Source organism: Peromyscus eremicus, chromosome 2 (assembly GCF_949786415.1).
Source record: "Peromyscus eremicus chromosome 2, PerEre_H2_v1, whole genome shotgun sequence".
Lineage (NCBI taxonomy): Eukaryota > Metazoa > Chordata > Mammalia > Rodentia > Cricetidae > Peromyscus > Peromyscus eremicus.
In genome coordinates, this window is record NC_081417.1 from 24,891,482 (window position 1) to 24,910,205 (window position 18,724).

Sequence of the window (18,724 nt, forward strand, 5' to 3'; positions counted from 1 at the left end):
TACTGTTGAGCAGAGGCCATGTGCTCAGGGTTCTTTTTCAGTTGCAGGAAGCTGAGAGGTCAGTAAAAGCAGCTTAGTGAGCAGTGGAAAGAAACAGAACCTAGGTACAAGGTGTTAGAGTCCTTTCTTTTTTTTTTTTTTCCGAGACAGGATTTCTCTGTGTAGCTTTGTGCCTTTCCTGGATCTCGCTCTGTAGACCAGGCTGGCCTCAAACTCAGAAAGATCCACCTGCCTCTGCCTCCCAAGTGCTGGGATTAAAGGCGTGCACCACCACCACCACCACCACCACCACCACCACCACCACCACCACCATCACCACCACTGCCCTGCTAGATTTCTTAAAAATATGAAAGTTGACTATGATACAATTTGGCCAAGGAATAAGTTACAGAAAGTGAAGCTAGAGGAAAGTGTCAGAATATTTTCTTCATCTTTGATCTCTTATCAATTAATCATTATTAACTGTAAAAAAATAAAAATGCATTTCAATGAATCATTTTTCCCTACAGTCTCATGTATTCTATTTTCCATCAATTACATTGCATTGATACTTTGTAGCCAAATGACTAGTATACATTAAAAAAACCCTACTTATGAATTAAAATTCTAGAGAAAAAGATGGAAGTTGGATAAAAATATGTTACATGTTCCATGAATCAACTGCCTACATTCTGTCCAGGACTTTTCTCCTTAAAAAAAAAAAGAGGATTTGTTATATTTTAAACTGTGTGTATCTTTGTGTATACCTGAATATAAACACCATCAGAGGCCAGAAGACAGAAGCAGATTCCTTGAAACTGGAATTACATGCTGTGTGAGCACCAAAAATGAATGTTGGCAATTGAACTAGGGTTATCAGAAAGAGTGGTATGCATACTTCAGACCATCTCTCCAGCACTGCATCAAGGATTTCTTAACTCCAATGTAAGGCTATTCTCATTACTCCTAAACACACACACACACACACACACACACACACACACACACACACACACAAAGCTAAAAATTATTATAGTAAGGAATATGCTTCCAGAATGAATGCTGTGTTTTAAAAACTTTAATCATAAAATTAAAAAAAATTACATAATTTCTAAACTTTTTTTCAGAACTCTAGAAAATATTCAATGATTTTGAAACTATTTGTCATATATTTATTTAAAGTATGACTGTATCCCAGGCAGAACAGTAAATATGGTAATGTTCAATTTGCTGTGGACCTGTAATCTCTGAAACTCAGCAGTCCTGTGATCACAATGGGATCCAGCAGCAGGGTGTAATTGGAAGGGACAGGACAATTTAAAAAAAATAAATAAAGCATCCCATTCCTGGGGATTGTCACAGTTGGACCTATTGTGCAATAAAAAACTCCAATCACAGGTCTTCCTTTCATTTTACCTGACATTTAGCTCAGTGAAGAAAGACCTTTCCCCAAGGCATGTAATAATACTGTATTTTTCTCCTTTTTTTTGTGGCAGTTAATTATTTGAAACAAATAAGACCATTGGCAAAACATACAAAACCAATGCTAAAAAAACAAAACAAAACAAAATAAAAAAACAACAAAAAAAAAACCACGGTACTGGTATTTGCTCTGCCCATGACCTTGGGCTATAGGGCCCAAAGGAGGTGGTGCTTCCTGCTGTTGTACTGACCTCTTATAAGGAGTTGGAGAAAGGTCACATGACCCTTTATAAGAGGTCACATAAAATGCCAGGAAGTATTGCCTCCTTTGGGCCCTATAGCCCAAGTTATGGGCAGAGCAAATACCACTACAAAAGAGCAACCTTCAGAGTAAAATATCCATCTGGGACTTAAAAACCTGCAAATATTCAGCAGATTTCAAAGGCTATACATATGGTCTTAGTTAGGGTTTGTATTGCTGCAACAAAACACCATAACCAAAAAGCAAGTTGGAGAGGAAAGGGTTTATTTGTCTTACACTTCCATATCATTGTTCTTCATCAATGGAAGTCAGGACAGGAACTGAAATAGAGCAGTAACCTGGAGGCAGCTGCTGACACAGAGGACATGGAAGAGTGCTGCTTAGTGGCATACTCCACATGGCTTGCTAAGCCTTCTCCTTCTCCTTTTTCTTCCTCTTCCTTTTCTTCTTTTTAAAATTTATTTTTTATCTATTTATTTTATATTCTGACCAGTTTTCCCCTTCCTTCCTCTCTTCTCACTTCCCTTCCCCGCCTCAGCCCTCTATGCGCAATCTATTCCTCCTCTCTTTCTCTTCAGAAAAGGGCAGGCCTCCCATGGATATCAACCAGCCATAGAATATCAAGTTTCAGTAAGATTATGCACCTCCTCTCCTATTAAGGCTGTACAAGGCGACTCAGTAGGAGGAAAGGATTCCAAAAACCCACAAAAGTGTCGGAGATAGGCCTGATCTCACTATTAGGAATCCCATAGGAATATCATGCTATACAACTACATATGTAAAGGGCGTAGGTCAGTTCCTTGCAGTATCCCTGGTTGTATGTTCAGCCTCTGTTAAGCCCCTATGAGCCCAGGTCAGTTGATCCTGTAGGTTTTCTTGTGATGTTCTTGACCCCTTTGGCTCCTACAATCCTTCCTCCCCCTCTTCATCAGGATTTCCTGAGCTCCCCCTAATTGTGGCTGTGGGTCTCTGCATCTGTTTCCATCAGTCATTATTACATTGACTTTTTTTTTCAGGATGTCTAGATTGTTTCCAGGTTCTGGTATTACAAATACAACTTCAGCTTGCTTTTAAAGAACCCAGAACTACCAGCCCAGGGATGACACCACTCACAATGATCTGGACTCTTCCCCCATCAATCACTAATTAAGCAAATGTCTTACAGCATGATCTGTGTAGGCATTTTCTCCATTAAGGTTCCCTCCTTTTGGATAACTTTAGCTTGCATCAAGTTGACATAAGACTGGCCAACACACATTATTCCTGGCTTGCTAATGATAAAGGACAGCTTTAGATATTGCTAGTACCTCACTTTTTCCTAGAGTTAAAGCACTACAGAATCAGGAATGAAGACTAAGCCTCAATGGAAAGCATCAGGTGTGATTTACGCATCCATCAATATGCAGACTTTCTCATGCAGGTCTCAATATACATGTTTTCTTATTAAGGTGGCAACACGTAGGCTTCTACATGAATACCTACACTCTTGGTGAAAGAAGGGAGTCTTATGGTTAGGCACTTTAGAAAATTTTGAAACATAATTAAGCAGACACATTAGTGAACATACACCATAAATATATACAATCCAACAAATTCTCTAAACCAAGAACACCCATTAATTGCATCCACAAAAATAAAAATATATACTTGGAGGTGAGTAAGAGCATGGGCTGCTCTTTCAGAGGACTCACGTTCTATTCTGAGCACCAACATAGCTATTTATAACTGTCTGTAACTCCAGTCTCAGAGGTTCTGTCTTGTTTCTTGGCCTTTACAGGTACTGTACACACACGTTACACAAGCATACGTGCAGACGTGATAAATTCTGAGTATCTGCATCTTGTCATTTAAAATTTCTTTTCAACAAAACATTTAAGACAAACATAAAAAAACCCACAATGTTACCCAAACAAAATATCAGTCAAAACAATTAGATCCCTGAAGCAGGACAGCAAACTGAATCAAGTCGAATCTAAGAAAACATATTTTTTCTAAAGTGTGTATTTATTTGAGGAAATATTTTTTTGCCTTTCTATAGAATGTCTAATTCATATTTTACAATTTAAAGTAAGGGTGTTTACCAGGCATGTGTTCTGTGTTGCTTAAGTCATTATTAATTAACACAAATGGGACAGTGTTGCTAGAATAACAAATTAAAACAAACAACTATTTAGCAATTTAGATAAGCAATATAAATTAAATATTGGCTTTTCTGCAAAGGTGAGTAACAGAAATGTAATCTGAGAATAAGTTATAACACTCTACCCATTTGTAATACAACATAGATCAAACTTCAGCTGTCATCAGTAGCTATCAGATTTTAATTACGTTCCTTGCAGCTTTATTTTCTTTGATGAAGAAGTAATCGATAAATCAGTTTTTAGAAAAATTGATTCTTGCTAATAACTGTGTCAACATTAAATAAGATGCTTGGCAGTGCAGCTTGTCAAAACCATCACAATTAAAACCCTATTCAAATAATGTTATCACCAAGGATGATTCTAAGGAGGGGCATGAAGAAAAAGAGACACTGCTTGCTGTGTGGCATGAAGACTCTTCAAAGCTTTTTGTTTGGTATTTCTCTTGGAATATTCAAGAAAATTTAATAATGCAAATAGCATTTATATTTTATATTACAATAAATAATTTAATGTCATATGAACAGAACTACATATAAAATACATACATTTTAAAAGCATTTATATGAATATTATTAAATGTTAAACATATATTTTGTGTTTAATCTTCATGTTATATTGTTTTTGCTCTAACCACTATGCAGGATCTGAGAGACAAACTGGGGTTCAACTGGGGTTCAGATCTAGACACAGTGGAACAAGATCCCAGATAAAGTAAAGCTGTGTTTGGGCAGATGTACTATACAGATCAGTTAGACACAACAGGAACATGAATCCCTCACTGCACTTTTCCTTTCTTCATGATGCTTTACATATTCTGCAGATTCCTACAACAGAGATCTGGATAGAATCAAGGGCTTTGTACTGTCCATGGCTTCCCTAATGATTCATTAAGACTCTTTAGCCCTGTAGACAAAGGAGTTTGGAGCAATGGAAATGATCTTCCTGAACTAAAATGAATGGCATTTGAGAAAGTTAAAGAGGGTTTTAGAAAATGTAGCTCCTTTTAGCACAGTTCCATAAAAAACTAGTGAGAACCACACCATGACTTTATAGAGTTAAAACTAACAAGCACCATAAATTCTTAGAGGTAAAAAGGCAAACTCAGCATGTCAAAAACTGAACTTATTACAATATTATTTGTGTGTATATATTTTATACTTTTATCCATATTCTATCACAGATAACTATTTCTCTTTTCTTCTTTCTAAAAAATAAAAATTTAGTGTAGAGTATCTCAGGCTATTTTCATGTTACTTATATTGTTATAAGCAAATATAGAAGAATAATATAGTTACTTACAATTCTGAAAATTTAATAATTGAACTAAAACTCTGTGACAGTCTCTCATAGCTGATAGATCTACGTAAACCATCTAACAACCAGTGGTTCCCATTTTTAAGGAACTTCTAAATTAGGTACAATAAGAACCATCTACAGAAAATTACAATAAAAGTATATAACATATACAATAAAAGTAAAAGATGTAGACATTGGGAAAGAGCCATTTTTTGTATCTGAACATTTATGTCAACTTTATGAAGTTCAGTAGTGTTCTGCTTTAGAATAGGCATTCAGCATAGATACATATTCATACTGATTGAAACTTATAGTATAAGATGAGAATATCATCTTATTAGTGAGTGTTCTACAGAAAGAAAAAAATGAATGTACAATGATTTCCCTTATTCGTGGTTCCAACTTCTACTTTTATTTAGCTACCAGTTTTATTTATTTATTGAGTTTTGTTTATGTAGTAGTTTCTAGGAAAGACTGTTCCACAGCAGACTTCCTAGTATTTCAATTCTCACAATCTTTTAGACCCTTCTTCCATGACATTCTTTCAGCCATTGGTTCAGCAGCATTAATGTAGTTGTATCTAGTGGGGCTAGGAGCCCCATGATACATTGATCTCTGTATTATGTCCAAGTGTGGTCTTATTTGATGGTCTCCATTTCTGTAAGAAGTTGCTTTGATGAGAGGTATAGCTACACTTATCTTTGGGTATAAATACAAGACTTAGGACAGAATTAAGAATTAGGCTGATCTAGCCAATAGTGGCAGTAGTCAATTTTCTTCTAAGTCTATGATTTCAAAAGACCTAAGAAATTGGCTAGGTTCCCAGTAATAGGCACGGCTTACCTCTTGTTGAGTGGGCCTTAATTCTGATTAGAGAGTTGTTTACTATCAGCATGTGAATGTCACTTTTGTACCTCTACAGATACCTTGCAATGCTGGTCATTGTCATGATTCATGGTGCCACTGCTGGGTAGAATTATTAATTGTAGCTGGAGTTTTCTCTAGTCCCTCCTGGGCCACAGCTGCTCAGACTCAAATAACACACAAAGACTTATATTACGTATGAACTGTATGGCCATGACAGGCTTCTTGTTATCTAGTTCTTAGACCTTAAATTAACCCATTTCTATTCATCTGTAAGTTGCCACGTGTCTTGTGGCTTACCGGTACTTTTACATCTTGGTTCCTCTGTGTCTCACTGGTGACTCCTACCTCAGCCTTCCTGTTCCCAGAATTCTCTTCTCTGCTTATCCTGCCTATACTATACTTCCTGCCTGGCTACTGGCCAATCAGCATTTTATTTATCAATCAATCAATCAATCAATCAATCAATCAATTAGAGCCACACATTCACAGCATCCCCAGCAGTTAATTACTTTCCTTCATTGCCATCATGAAAAATATTTTCTGGTACCATGGGTGCCAGGTCATAGGAAAGATGGCTTTTAGGATAGAGACAGTTCAAATCCTCTAAGTCCCGTGTCCTAAGTATACAGTAGTGTCTTCAATAGATGTGACTTACATTCAACATCTGAGAGGCAACCAAAGGCAAGAACATTATTCTATTTTATTTTGGGAGTCACTTGCACTAACCTAATTATCATTCTAAAGGAGACTTCCCATACTGGGGTTTTTATTAGGCTGTGCTTCTTGTGAGGAGCATTGTCAGTCCAAGTGGCATAAGTTCCTTTAATCAATATATGTATATATGTGTAAACTTGTGTATATTGTGTATGATTTTAGATAAATATAAAGTAATAAGACTCACTAAGGATTTATTTAGCAACTTTAGTGTTCTTTGACTTTCTTTTCTCCTTTTCAGTTTTGACCTCATTTCCTACTAATGACTTCCCTCCCCATTTTTCCATTCCCCTTCATATATCACCTGTATCCTGCTATCCCCTCTCAGAATCCCCTGTCCAACCACGGTCCCCTTACACTTTCCTGGTTTCTGTGGTTACTCCATGATTCATACTAACAACTTAGGACTTAGAGCTGGGGACTGCATATGACTGAGACCATGTGGAGTTTGCTGTCTGAATCTGTGTTATCTCCATCAATACTATCATTTCTAGGTCTATCCATTTGCCTGCAAATTTTATGATGAAATAATTTTTTTTAAGTTTTAAATTGTGCTGTGTTGTGAAAACTGTGATGGAATCTCATGTCATGGAATTCTGTTCTTTTTTCCCACTGTGTCACTGCTCTATGCTGGGTGGGTTACCTATTCATTAGCTATAATCTGAGCCTCTCTCAGTAGCCCAGTCTTGGTGTTTCAGTTATCCATACTTTATAATGCCCCTAAAGAACAAGATTAGTTTTGATGAAATTTTAACAAAGCCAAAGTGAAGCTGTTAGATACATCCTTTAAGTGAAAAGTTAGTTTTCTGACTCACAGAGAGAAGGAAAACATGTGTGGTGTAGTAGGTGGCATTAATATTACCAGAAAATACTTTTAGAACATTCTCACTTGATTTGATTCTAGTTCATTATTATATCTGTTCTATTTTATTACTAGTATTTTATAGTACCTAACATACACATTAGATTTTACTATATGATATGTATGGATATGCAGGAATAATGGTATGTGGGATAAATGTAGATACCATATGTGTATATATGTATTATAAATATGCGTGCATGTATGTGGATCAGTATTTTTCAAAGTCCCAAACACCCACTTAGTTTTTGGAACATTTCTCACTTCTATAATAGAGAGCTTCTTTATAAAATATTTACTTTATATGAGAGCTATTACATATTTCTATGGAGCTGAGGAATTCCATATTTATCTTTTGCAAGGGAAAGAACAGGGAAACTGGTAGAATAATTTAGTGCATGTCCTACTTTTTTGTTTTTTGTTTTTTTTTTTTTTGTTTGTTCGTTTTGAGACAGAGTTTCTCTGTGTTGTTTTGGTGCCTGTCCTGGATCTCACTCTGTAGACCAGGCTGGCCTTGAACTCACAGAGATTCACCTGGCTCTGCCTCCTGAGTACTGGGATTAAAGGTGTGTGCCACCACTGCTAGGCACATATCCCAAATTTTGAGAGAACCAAGAACCCAGTGGCTTAGGCCCTAATGTAAAGTCAAAGGCCTGGAAAAAGGAGATATGGTGGCTGGGATTCTGGAAGTGTGACCCTTATGTCTGAAGGTAGAAGGTCCAAACAGAGAAGGACTGCTACCTTCCATCTACTTTTTGCTTGTGCCTTCAGCAAGCTGGCTACTGCCTTCCAACACCATTCAGAACAGATGTTCCTTAATAGTCTTCAAGTTCAAATAAAGATCTCTTCAAAAAAAATCCCGAAAGACATACTCAGAAATAATATTTACTATCTACTGGACATCCCTAAGTCTAGTCAAACTGTCATAAAGTTACCATCACAACAATGAATACAGAATAACAACTATAGCTACCTTGATTAACTTAGCCTAAATGAAGGGGTAGGGAAATGGGAATGAATTATAAAAAAAACTGAAAAATATATCAAATTAAGTGTTAGTTGTGGTCACATAAGATGTAAGACGAAGGGAAGATTAAAATAAAACATTAAGAATATCAAAACAAAGACAGTAGATCACCAAACCCATCATAGATCTCTTCATAGCAGGAAATCTGGTATTTCATAGTGCTCACGTGGAAGGAGTTTGGTTTAGTCTTCTTTTCAACAGAAATTACATTTCTGAAAGAATTTCCTTAGGGACAGAACACAAGAAATATCATGACATGTAAACATGCTATTGGTGGCTTGTTCTATGATTAACAAATGACAGAAGAGCTCAAGGTGAGGAGGCAAGAAGAAAATACACATACTGTGCCACAGTGAATTTGATCAAGGATGAAATGCATGTGCAATGGTGGCTCCACGGATGGAACTAACAGCAGCATAGAAAATTTTCTTATATAAGCAGTCTATATGATGTTAGGATGACAGAGTTTCCAAAGAATACGTTCTCAGGATGTGTTCCTATTCAATGATTAAGTGACACATGACCATAAAAATGTCCCAGAAGAAACCTGAGCACTGACCAAAAGAGAAAGGAAGGAAGAAATTGTTAAGAAGTAAAATTGAGCAATTCCTTAAATGTCTTTCAGACATTTGAGATTCATCTGTTCAGAATTCTCTGTTAAGCTCTGTAGCCCATTTTTTAATTGGATTGTTCAGTATTTTGATGTCTAGTTTCTTGAATTCTTTATTTATTTTGGAGATCAGCCCTCTGTCAGAGGTGGGGTTGGTGAAGATCTTTTCCCATTCTGTAGGCTGTCGTTTTATCTTATTGACCGTATCTTTTGCTCTACAAAAGCTTCTCAATTTCAGGAGGTACCATTTATTAATTGTCGCTCTCAGTGTCTGTGCTACTGGTGGTATATTTAGGAAGTGGTCTCCTGTGCCAATTCGTTCCAGACTACTTTCTACTTACTCTTCTATCAAGTTCAGTGTAACTGGATTTATGTTGAGGTCTTTGGTCCACTTGGACTTGAATTTTGTGCATGGTGACAGACATGGATCTATTTGCAATCTTTTGCATGTTGACATCCAGTTATACAAGCACCATTTGTTGAAGATGCTTTCTTTTTTCCATGGTACAGTTTCTGCTGGAAGTGGTCCAGAGGGTGCCTGGACTGGTCTACTCTAGTGACCAGCCTAGCAAATAACCTAGCTGTTATCATAGAGCCTTTGTCCAGTGACAAAGAGATCCATGGCCAGGCACTAGACTGAGCTCTGGGAATCCAATTGATGAGAGAGAGGAGAGGTACTGCAGGCGAGGGATGCCGAGATCATGATGGGAGGACGTGCAGAGATGACTGGCCACACTAGTGAAAGCTCATGAACTGTGGACTGGTGGCTGTGGAGCCCCCATGGGACTGGACTAGGCCCTCTGGATACAGAAGATGATTGTTTGGCTCGAACTGTTTGGGGGGCACCCAGGCAGGGAGATTGGGATCTGTCCCTGGTCTATAAGCAGGCTTCTGGAACCCGGTGCCTAGGGTGTGACACCTTGCACAGCCTTGGTGCAGTGAGAAGGGGCTTGAACCTGCTTAGGCTCAGTGTGCTAGGCTCTGCTGACTTCCCATGGGAGACCTCGATTTGGGGGATGTGGGGATGCGGGGTGGCTTGGGAAAGAGGGCTGGGGAGTAGAAGGAGGGAAGAGGGGGGATCTGTGGATAGTATATGGAGTGAGTAGAAAATTTCTTAATAATGAAAAATGAAAGAAAAAAAGAAATAAAATTGAGGAACGCTAAAGAATGATTAGAAAAGAGAAGTGGAGGAATCATGGTGATTGAAACATTCCAGACACACTTTTAAGAGGATGATTTGAAACATCTGTGGAACTGTAATAATATCCACCTTTTAGAGAAGTTGATAATGAATGCTGTTGAATGACATGAATCTAATATTGAGTGATGGGAAGCTAATGTTGAATGGTATTGAATGACGAATATACTTGATTGTAGGTACCTAGTAATTAACAACACATAGATTGAGAATTAGAACAACGCCTCTGTGTGAGAGTTACTCTAAGATGTCAGCAGTGCAATAAGCTACTATTTAGTGATAATAATGAGTGTGCCATTCCATTGTAATTCTTAGTAACAAATTATTGACATTTCTTGTCTGTGGATTCCACATTTCCCTAAAAAATGTAACTGTTTATTTCCTCTCAGAAATAGAATTGACTAAAACCAGTGACTGAATTTGCAAAGAAAAATAAAATAATTAATGGCAAGAAAATGCCACCACTTTTTAATAATGTAATAACATTTTCTGAGATCTTACATGACGTTTAAAACTTTTAATATTGTCAAAATCTTATAGATTATACACTATTTTGATTCACATTTTTGATATTAAGAAACTCAAGCATGCATAAACTCTGTTTGTGATTTGACTATTTATTCCTTATCAGTCCAATGTTCCAGGGGCTGACTGAACAGTGAAAGAAGATTGTAAGAGATTTAATGTTTGAAATAATAACAAGTGAAATGTGGAACATAAGGATATAATCAGCAAAATTGGATCTATGTTTTAGTTTATTAGTCAGAAACGCTAACAGGCTCAAAACCATACAGCTAATATGAATCAAATTTGAACTCACTTTCACAGTAAAGATTTTATTTCGCTTTCTCATCTTTACCTTGAGCATACCTTGATTAATGTATATTAAGCATTCAAATGCTGGTTGTGTAAAATGAGAGACAGGTAATATTTACTGCCAAAGTATCAGACATTACAGCCTATTCCCACACTAGCTTACTATCTGCAATGTCAATATTACTATTCTCATTTTAAAGATTTTTGAATCTGAAATGCCCAACAATAAACCAGTTATTCATAGTTTAACAACTGTTGTATAGACGTGAAGAATTCAACTCATAGACATAAGGGTGAAAAGGCAGGGATTTCTTACATATGTTAATTTTCAGTGAACCTTTTCATTTTCAATAATTTTGGAGAAAATCCATTGTGTGGGTCTTAATGAGAAGACAAATATTAAAGGCCAGGATCTGATCTCCCAATGTCCCAGAAGCTAGCAGCTAGCAGCTATAAACTATGTTTTTGATGATGGGCCTGTTTAAGCTCTTATGGCATTTTAAAATAATGGATAGTTACTAAATCAATCCATTTGGGCAATGAAGATAGGAAACAGTAAACAGAATGTTCAAATTGTGTCTTGTTATTTTTGTGTGATAGTTTAAATTTCAGAATCTTTGGACAGAAATTTTGTACTTCTATAAACATTACAATTTAATATGAGAATAACATGAAAGTTTGTTTTAATTTTGTTGAGGTATGAAAGTATATGTTTAATTTCTTAGCAGTGATTGCTGTTGTACTGCCTAACTAGGAAAGTTGGAGGATTCTTTGATTTAAAGCTTTTATCCAGGAAACATGGTGAAATGCAAACTTAAGGTAACCCATCAGGTAACAAAATGCCTTGTGTTCCTCATAATTGTGGGGCCATTCTTTAGGAATGTGCATTCAATGAAGAAATGTCATAGGTCTGCAAAGTAGGAATGGGACACCAGGCTTTTCCATCAACTTTACCATAGTTTGATTCCTAGAAAGCTTCCTTAGAGGAAATACATGAAATAATCCTTTTCTTTTAACTTAAAAATAAGATGTCCTTTCTCCTGTAACACAAAGAGTGTATGTTTTATCCAAATTGAAAAAAAAAAGGTTTCCAGGTCATGTACCTGGGAAAGGATGTGATTATGGAAGGTAGCTCACAGATGCTTTATTGCTCTGTGATTTACCTTGTATCCAGTGCAGTAACTTGAAAAACAATTCAGTAGATAACTGCTGAATTCATAGAAGTGACACATCCAGTGGTTGGCATCAGGAATGGGATGATTAATAAATTATTACCAACACATTAACTGTTATAAAGTTTCCTTGCTGGATAAGTACAGAGAAAAACACATTTCTATATATGTTAAATCTTATATATAACTGCCTATAATTTCTCAAATGTTATTAAGAGATTTTTGATGTCCCAAGGGTCTTTATACACAATCATCTACAAAGACTCTGCAAAAGATCTAATAAGTTCAAACCACTTAATGCAAAAAAAAAAAAACCAGCAACAATATTGGATACAGCTACTTCAATTCTTTCTAATCTGCAGATAAGCCTCTGTTTAAAATGTGTTGTCATGAACTCCCTTGATTTTACTTTGATACAAATGCAAAGCAAAAGAAGCTTTTTCTAACATACATATTTATAATGCCAGCTGTGACTAGGTGGGGACCAGGTAATCTATCACCTAATTCTTTTCCTGTTTGTGATGACAGGTTTTTGTTTATTTTCTTCTATTTACTGCACTGGATAAAAGGTAAATTACAGAGCAAAAAAGCATTCTTCTATTTAGTAGAGTTCTTTCATGGTGTAGCTCAGGAAACTGTAAAATATGCATGCTAATACTTATAATTAAGCCATTAATGTGGCAAGTTTTAAAATATTAAGATTCTGGTGTCTTTAACAATAAGGTCATGTAATCAAGTTCCGGAGAATCTCACCAGAGCATTGGCAATAACCTATATTGTTTAGGGAGGAGTCTAAAATAATCTATTGGACAACTCAAAAAGAGATAACCCATTCCTGGTATGAGGATTTTATTTGGTAATATGTGGTATTTAATTTAGATATTGTTATTTTTATATGTATGACTATTGTGCTTGTATATATGTATGTGAACCACACACATGCCTAGTGTAGAAGAGGTCAGAAGAGAGCATTAAGTCCCTTGGAGTTTGAACTAAAGGCAATTGTAAGGCACCTTGTGGGAACCTAGATATTCTGCTAGAGTAGTGAGTGTTTTTAACCCCTGAGCCATCTCTCTGTTCCCATACTTCACATATTTAGCCAAAAATTATCTGGTATCAAATTCAAATAATAGTCATTGATGTTACAGTATTTTATGTGCAACAACCAGAGTTAGTTGGTGTCCTGATTTGAAGAAAGTAAAATCAAACTCTAAAAAGATTATTGATTTAACTTTGGAATTAAAATCTTCACTGAAGGATGAATACAAAAGAAAATTATAATTAAAAGTGAGAGTGGATTGGAAGATTGTTGAACTCAATTCTATTTTTTACCCCACACTGCCAGCATCACACTATCCCAATCTGATTTATGATTATTGACAGTTGTTTCTTGGATAAAATATATAGTGCCTTTGTGTCAGTACAATAGTGATAGTAATCATCCAAATATATAACTTTAAAACTATTTATTATCTATCATCTTTAATCTATATACACATTATTACTATCTACTTATATCTGTCATTTACTATGTATCTATTACCACTCTATACTCATCTGTCTTCTGCATAACTTTGACCTTGAACAAGCCAAGTGATAAAGTGCTTCAAATTGTGATTATTCAGCCTTTTGGTCTGAATGGGGTTTACTATTATTTAATTGGATTTTGTCTCATTGTTTTGATGTTGTGAAACACATACGCATTAGAATTCATATAAAACCTAAGGTTTAAGATTTATTTATTACAATGGCAGTTTGAAGAATATGGTCTCCAATTATACAGTGTTTTCTTATACAGATATCTTCAGGGACAGTGAGAGAGGAGACTGTTGGGCTTCATGGCCAATAAGGGCAATTATTTTTTAATTTTTTATTTACTATTTTAAGCACAAACACTTTGAAATTGTCATGTTTCTACTCTTACTTTAACCCAACCCACAGAAATGTCAGCTCAGACATATATAAATTAGCATGTTTATGCATATCACTGATCATTAACTTCTTTTATTGTCCTTCATATGCTGATATTTTTCCACAAACTTTACTTATTCAAATATTGTTTCACTATAGTACATTGGATGCAATTAAATATTTTATGTTAATAATAATTTAATAATGTAATGATAAGAATATTAGCACACAGAATATTAGTGTCTATTTTATTTGTTGTTTTTATCTCTGTCACTGGTCAGCCCAACTTTTATCAGACATTATGAAATACTCTATTTTAATTTTATATTTTTGCTGCTATTTACTTACTTTTATGTGTGTTTGTGGGACACATGTATGGAAGTTTGAGAACAATTTTTAAGAGTCTGTTTTCTTTTACTATATGGATTCAGGAGATGGACCTTTGGTCTTCAGATTTGGAAGAGAGCACTTATATGCTCTGAGCCATCTTGCTGTCCCCTTAGTACCTTCTAAATAATGTTATATGGTAATATGCATTAATGGATATAAAAAGAGAATATTATTTATAAGTTACTGCTTCTACATACCCAATACAATAAGTCAAATCCAGTCAAACTCATTTTGCTATTGTTCAAGGCACATTTTTACAAGTTTAATTTGTCATTGTAAAAAGAGAATCTCTGGTTTAAGGATATGAAGGCATACTCATATCCACATCGTCCAAGAGAGAGAAGGAAACCATAGCTACCAGATGTCATATTTTTTCCAAAATGTTCTGTTTAATTTACTAAATTGTCTTCATTATTGATTGATTCATGTTCTGAATATGGTTAGAGCCAATTTATTTCCTTTCACTTATTTCTTATCTGCTCAGTCCTTTTCTGTGGTTCTGCAGTGTTTCTCACTGTACAGTGCTGACTTTATTACCTGACTCAGAAACCCTTTGATTGGAAATGAGGTGAAAAGTGACAGATGAGGAAAGTCTAGAGAGAATGTATGAATAATAAAAAATATCCCAAAGAAAAGTCTTATTTCTTCAATATCAATTTTTCTCTGTAGTTATATGATGATGTGCCTATCAGTCTTGAGCTTTTAAAGATGTATTCTCAATGGACAGAATGACACATACCCATAATCCAAGCAACTGGGAGACTGAGGTAAGAACGTTTGGGCCTAGGAGACTAAGGCTATTACAGCTAGCATAATATGAACTTGTCCTCAAACAACCAAATAAATAAATAAACAAATAAATGAATAAATAAATACATATATGATAAATAAATAAATAAATAAATAAATAAATAAATAAATGGAAAAAAGCACTCAGAAATCCAAGATAGGAAATTTGTATGGTACTCAAAGAGACTTCAAGTCTTCAGAGTAATCATGAGAAAGAAAAAAAAAATAATTTCAAATTATTTTGCAAAACTATGGTGATCTAAACTCAATGGTACTGGCTCACAAACACACATTAAAATGGAACAGTATATAGAGTACAGAAAGAAACACCAAATACAGAAATTTTGTGTGATTTTTACTGGAAATCGTGGTCTACTCACCTAAAATAGGAAAGGCAATGACAAAATAAAAAAAAAAAATGTTTACATATGAATCCAGCTTACTAAATAAATGAGATTTCTGCGGTTATTTTCAGATGTCATGAACATTATGTGATCACTGATGAAATATTCCTTACAGTTGCTTTAACAAATTCCAAGAAGCTATGTCACTAGAGAGCTCCCCAAGCCCATCTGTACTTGAATTATTGAATCTACTTTTAGACTAAAAACAGCTATTAATCTAAAATATTTTACATTGGTATTTTTGTATGTTTATACAGATTTAAGTTTATTATTATTATTAATGCAAATATATATATATATATATATATATATATATATATATATATATATATACTCTTTTTTAAGGTATTGTACCTATGCAGCTCACTTAAAAACATAATGTATAGTTCTAGTCCTTAAAAGCTATTATTATAAACTATTTAGGATAGTCAAAAAAGTATGTTATTAGTTATCTGTAACAATCAAACTTGCGTTCATGTTATTGTAGCTGGAAGGTTTCTGTGGTCACACCTTGCCCTGTGGTCCTGCCCAGCCTCCCAGTCCCACAGCCACTTATAAAATAATCATTCAGAGGCTTAACCTTATTTACAAACTGTATGGCCTATGGTAGGCTTCTTGCTAGCTAGCTCTTATAGTTTAACCCAACCCATAACTATTAATCTATGTATTACTATGTGTTCCATGGCTTTACCTATATCTCACTACATATTGTTCCTAGGATGGCAGCCTGGCTTCTCCTCCATTCTGCCTTTCTCTTTCCTTTCTCTCTCCTTGGATTTCCCACCAGCTTCCAAGCTGCCTTGCCAGAGGCCATAAGGTTCATGGCAGCACCAACTTAACTATAAAAACAGGATGATAGACATAAAAGAACTTCCATATGGAGTTTTCTTTCAATGTGATAAAGCTAGACATCTGAGCAAGAAACTGCCCTTGTCTCAACTGCTGACAGTTTGCTGTCCAAACTGGATGAGCAGGACACAAAAGAAAGCAACTACTAAACTTTGCCAAGACAAGGTAGGACAGTTCTTCAAAATTCCTGCTTCAGAGAAAAGTTTGTCAGATATTCTAGGCCTGTAGGACAAAGATAGACGTAACAGTGTTGCAGAGGGTCCATGGGGAGATTGTCCAGACAGCCAGATGTGTCTGTCATTTGTATAGTTTTGGTAGTTGTTTGCTGTTCATTTCCTGTTTACACAACTAATATTATATTCTTCTTGAGTCTCTGATGTGATTGAATACTAGATAATTATAGTTACAGCTTTCTTCAGTTATGATAGGAAGTAAATTTGATACAAAACTTTGGTTTCATTAAGATAAGATAGATAATAGAGTATTTTCCCCAAAAATGCCAAATACAAATGGACTGGACATTGTAAATATTATTCTTACCTAGTAATTGTTCATATTGTATATAATTTTACTATGTTAGAGTTAAAACTTTATTTAGACAAAAGGGGGAAGTGTTGTGGGATAATTGAACATGGTGTGGAGATGTATTGCTATGATTGGTGTAATTAAGACCTGAGTGGCCAATAGCCAGGCAGGAAAGAGTAAGTAGGATATCTGGGGAGAGAGAGGAAGAGGAGGGAGAATATAGGCATGGATTTTGCCAGAGACTCAGAGCAAGACAACCATACAGAATTAAGGAGAGGTAAAAAGCCATTTAATAGAGTGTAGTTCAATAAAAATAAGTTAATTTAAGTTATAAGAGGCAGTAGGACAAGCCTAAGCTAAAGGCCAAGCTTTCATAATTATTAAGAAATCTCTGGGTTGTTATTTGTGAGCTGGTGTTCCTGATGAAAAAGTACTCCCACACTAAACAGGGTTATGAGGGGACAAAGAGTGAGAGAAGAGAGAAGAGAGAGATGTGGTGATATATTGTGTACCCTATAAAATTTGCCTGAAGATCAGAGATTAGAACAAGATACTAGATTAAACATAGAGGCCAGGTAGTAGTGGCACACACCTTTAATCTTAGCACTCAGGAGGCAGAGATTCATCTGGATCTCTGTGAGTTCAAAGCCACCCTGGACTACATGAGATTGATTCAGCCTAGGAGAGAAATAAAGTCAGGCAGACATGGCACACACTTTTAATTCCAGTATTGGGAAGCACACATACCTTTAATCCCAGGAAGTGATAGCTGGGCAAAGAAAGGTATATAAGGTATATAAGGAGTGAGGAGATAGGAACTAAAGGCTTTTAAGTGTCCCTTTCAGCTAGAGGCTTCTTTGGGGGAGGGAGGGCTGGAGCCTATTGGGTGAGGACTCAGAGGATTTCACTCAGAGGATTCATGATTCATGGAATTGTTGTCTCACCAGACATGGAAGTGGCTTGTTCTTTTATCTCTCTGATCTTTAAGCATTTACTCCAATATCTGGCTTCGGGATTTTTATTAAAAGACCTTTTAACATTTGAGCAACAGAGAGGGGCCAAAAGAGACCAAGAGAGAGGACGAAGAGACCAAGAACAAGCAACTATGGAAAGGGAAGCCCATGAGCTGCAGTTTAGTGTAGGGGGCAGTGTAGAAGAGCTGAGAAAAGCCACAGGTAGGAGTGTTGCTTGGAAGCCAGCATATGCTTTGGTATGCTGACAGGCACCACTGCTGGCCACTTGCTGAGGGTTTCTTTTGGTCCTGACAGTGAGAATTGTCTATGACTTGTCTCTCTCTCTCCTTTCTTTCATTGTCATATTTTTTCCCACAGAATTCAACTTTTGGATCTCAAGAGGGGTACTTGGACACAAATACAATTTAAATACTATTTTCTTTATGGTCTGCCAGCCATAAGAAATTTTAAAAAAAAACCACCATATTCACCTCATCTTTTTTTTTTAAACCACTTTTTCTGTCATTTCAGAATCTA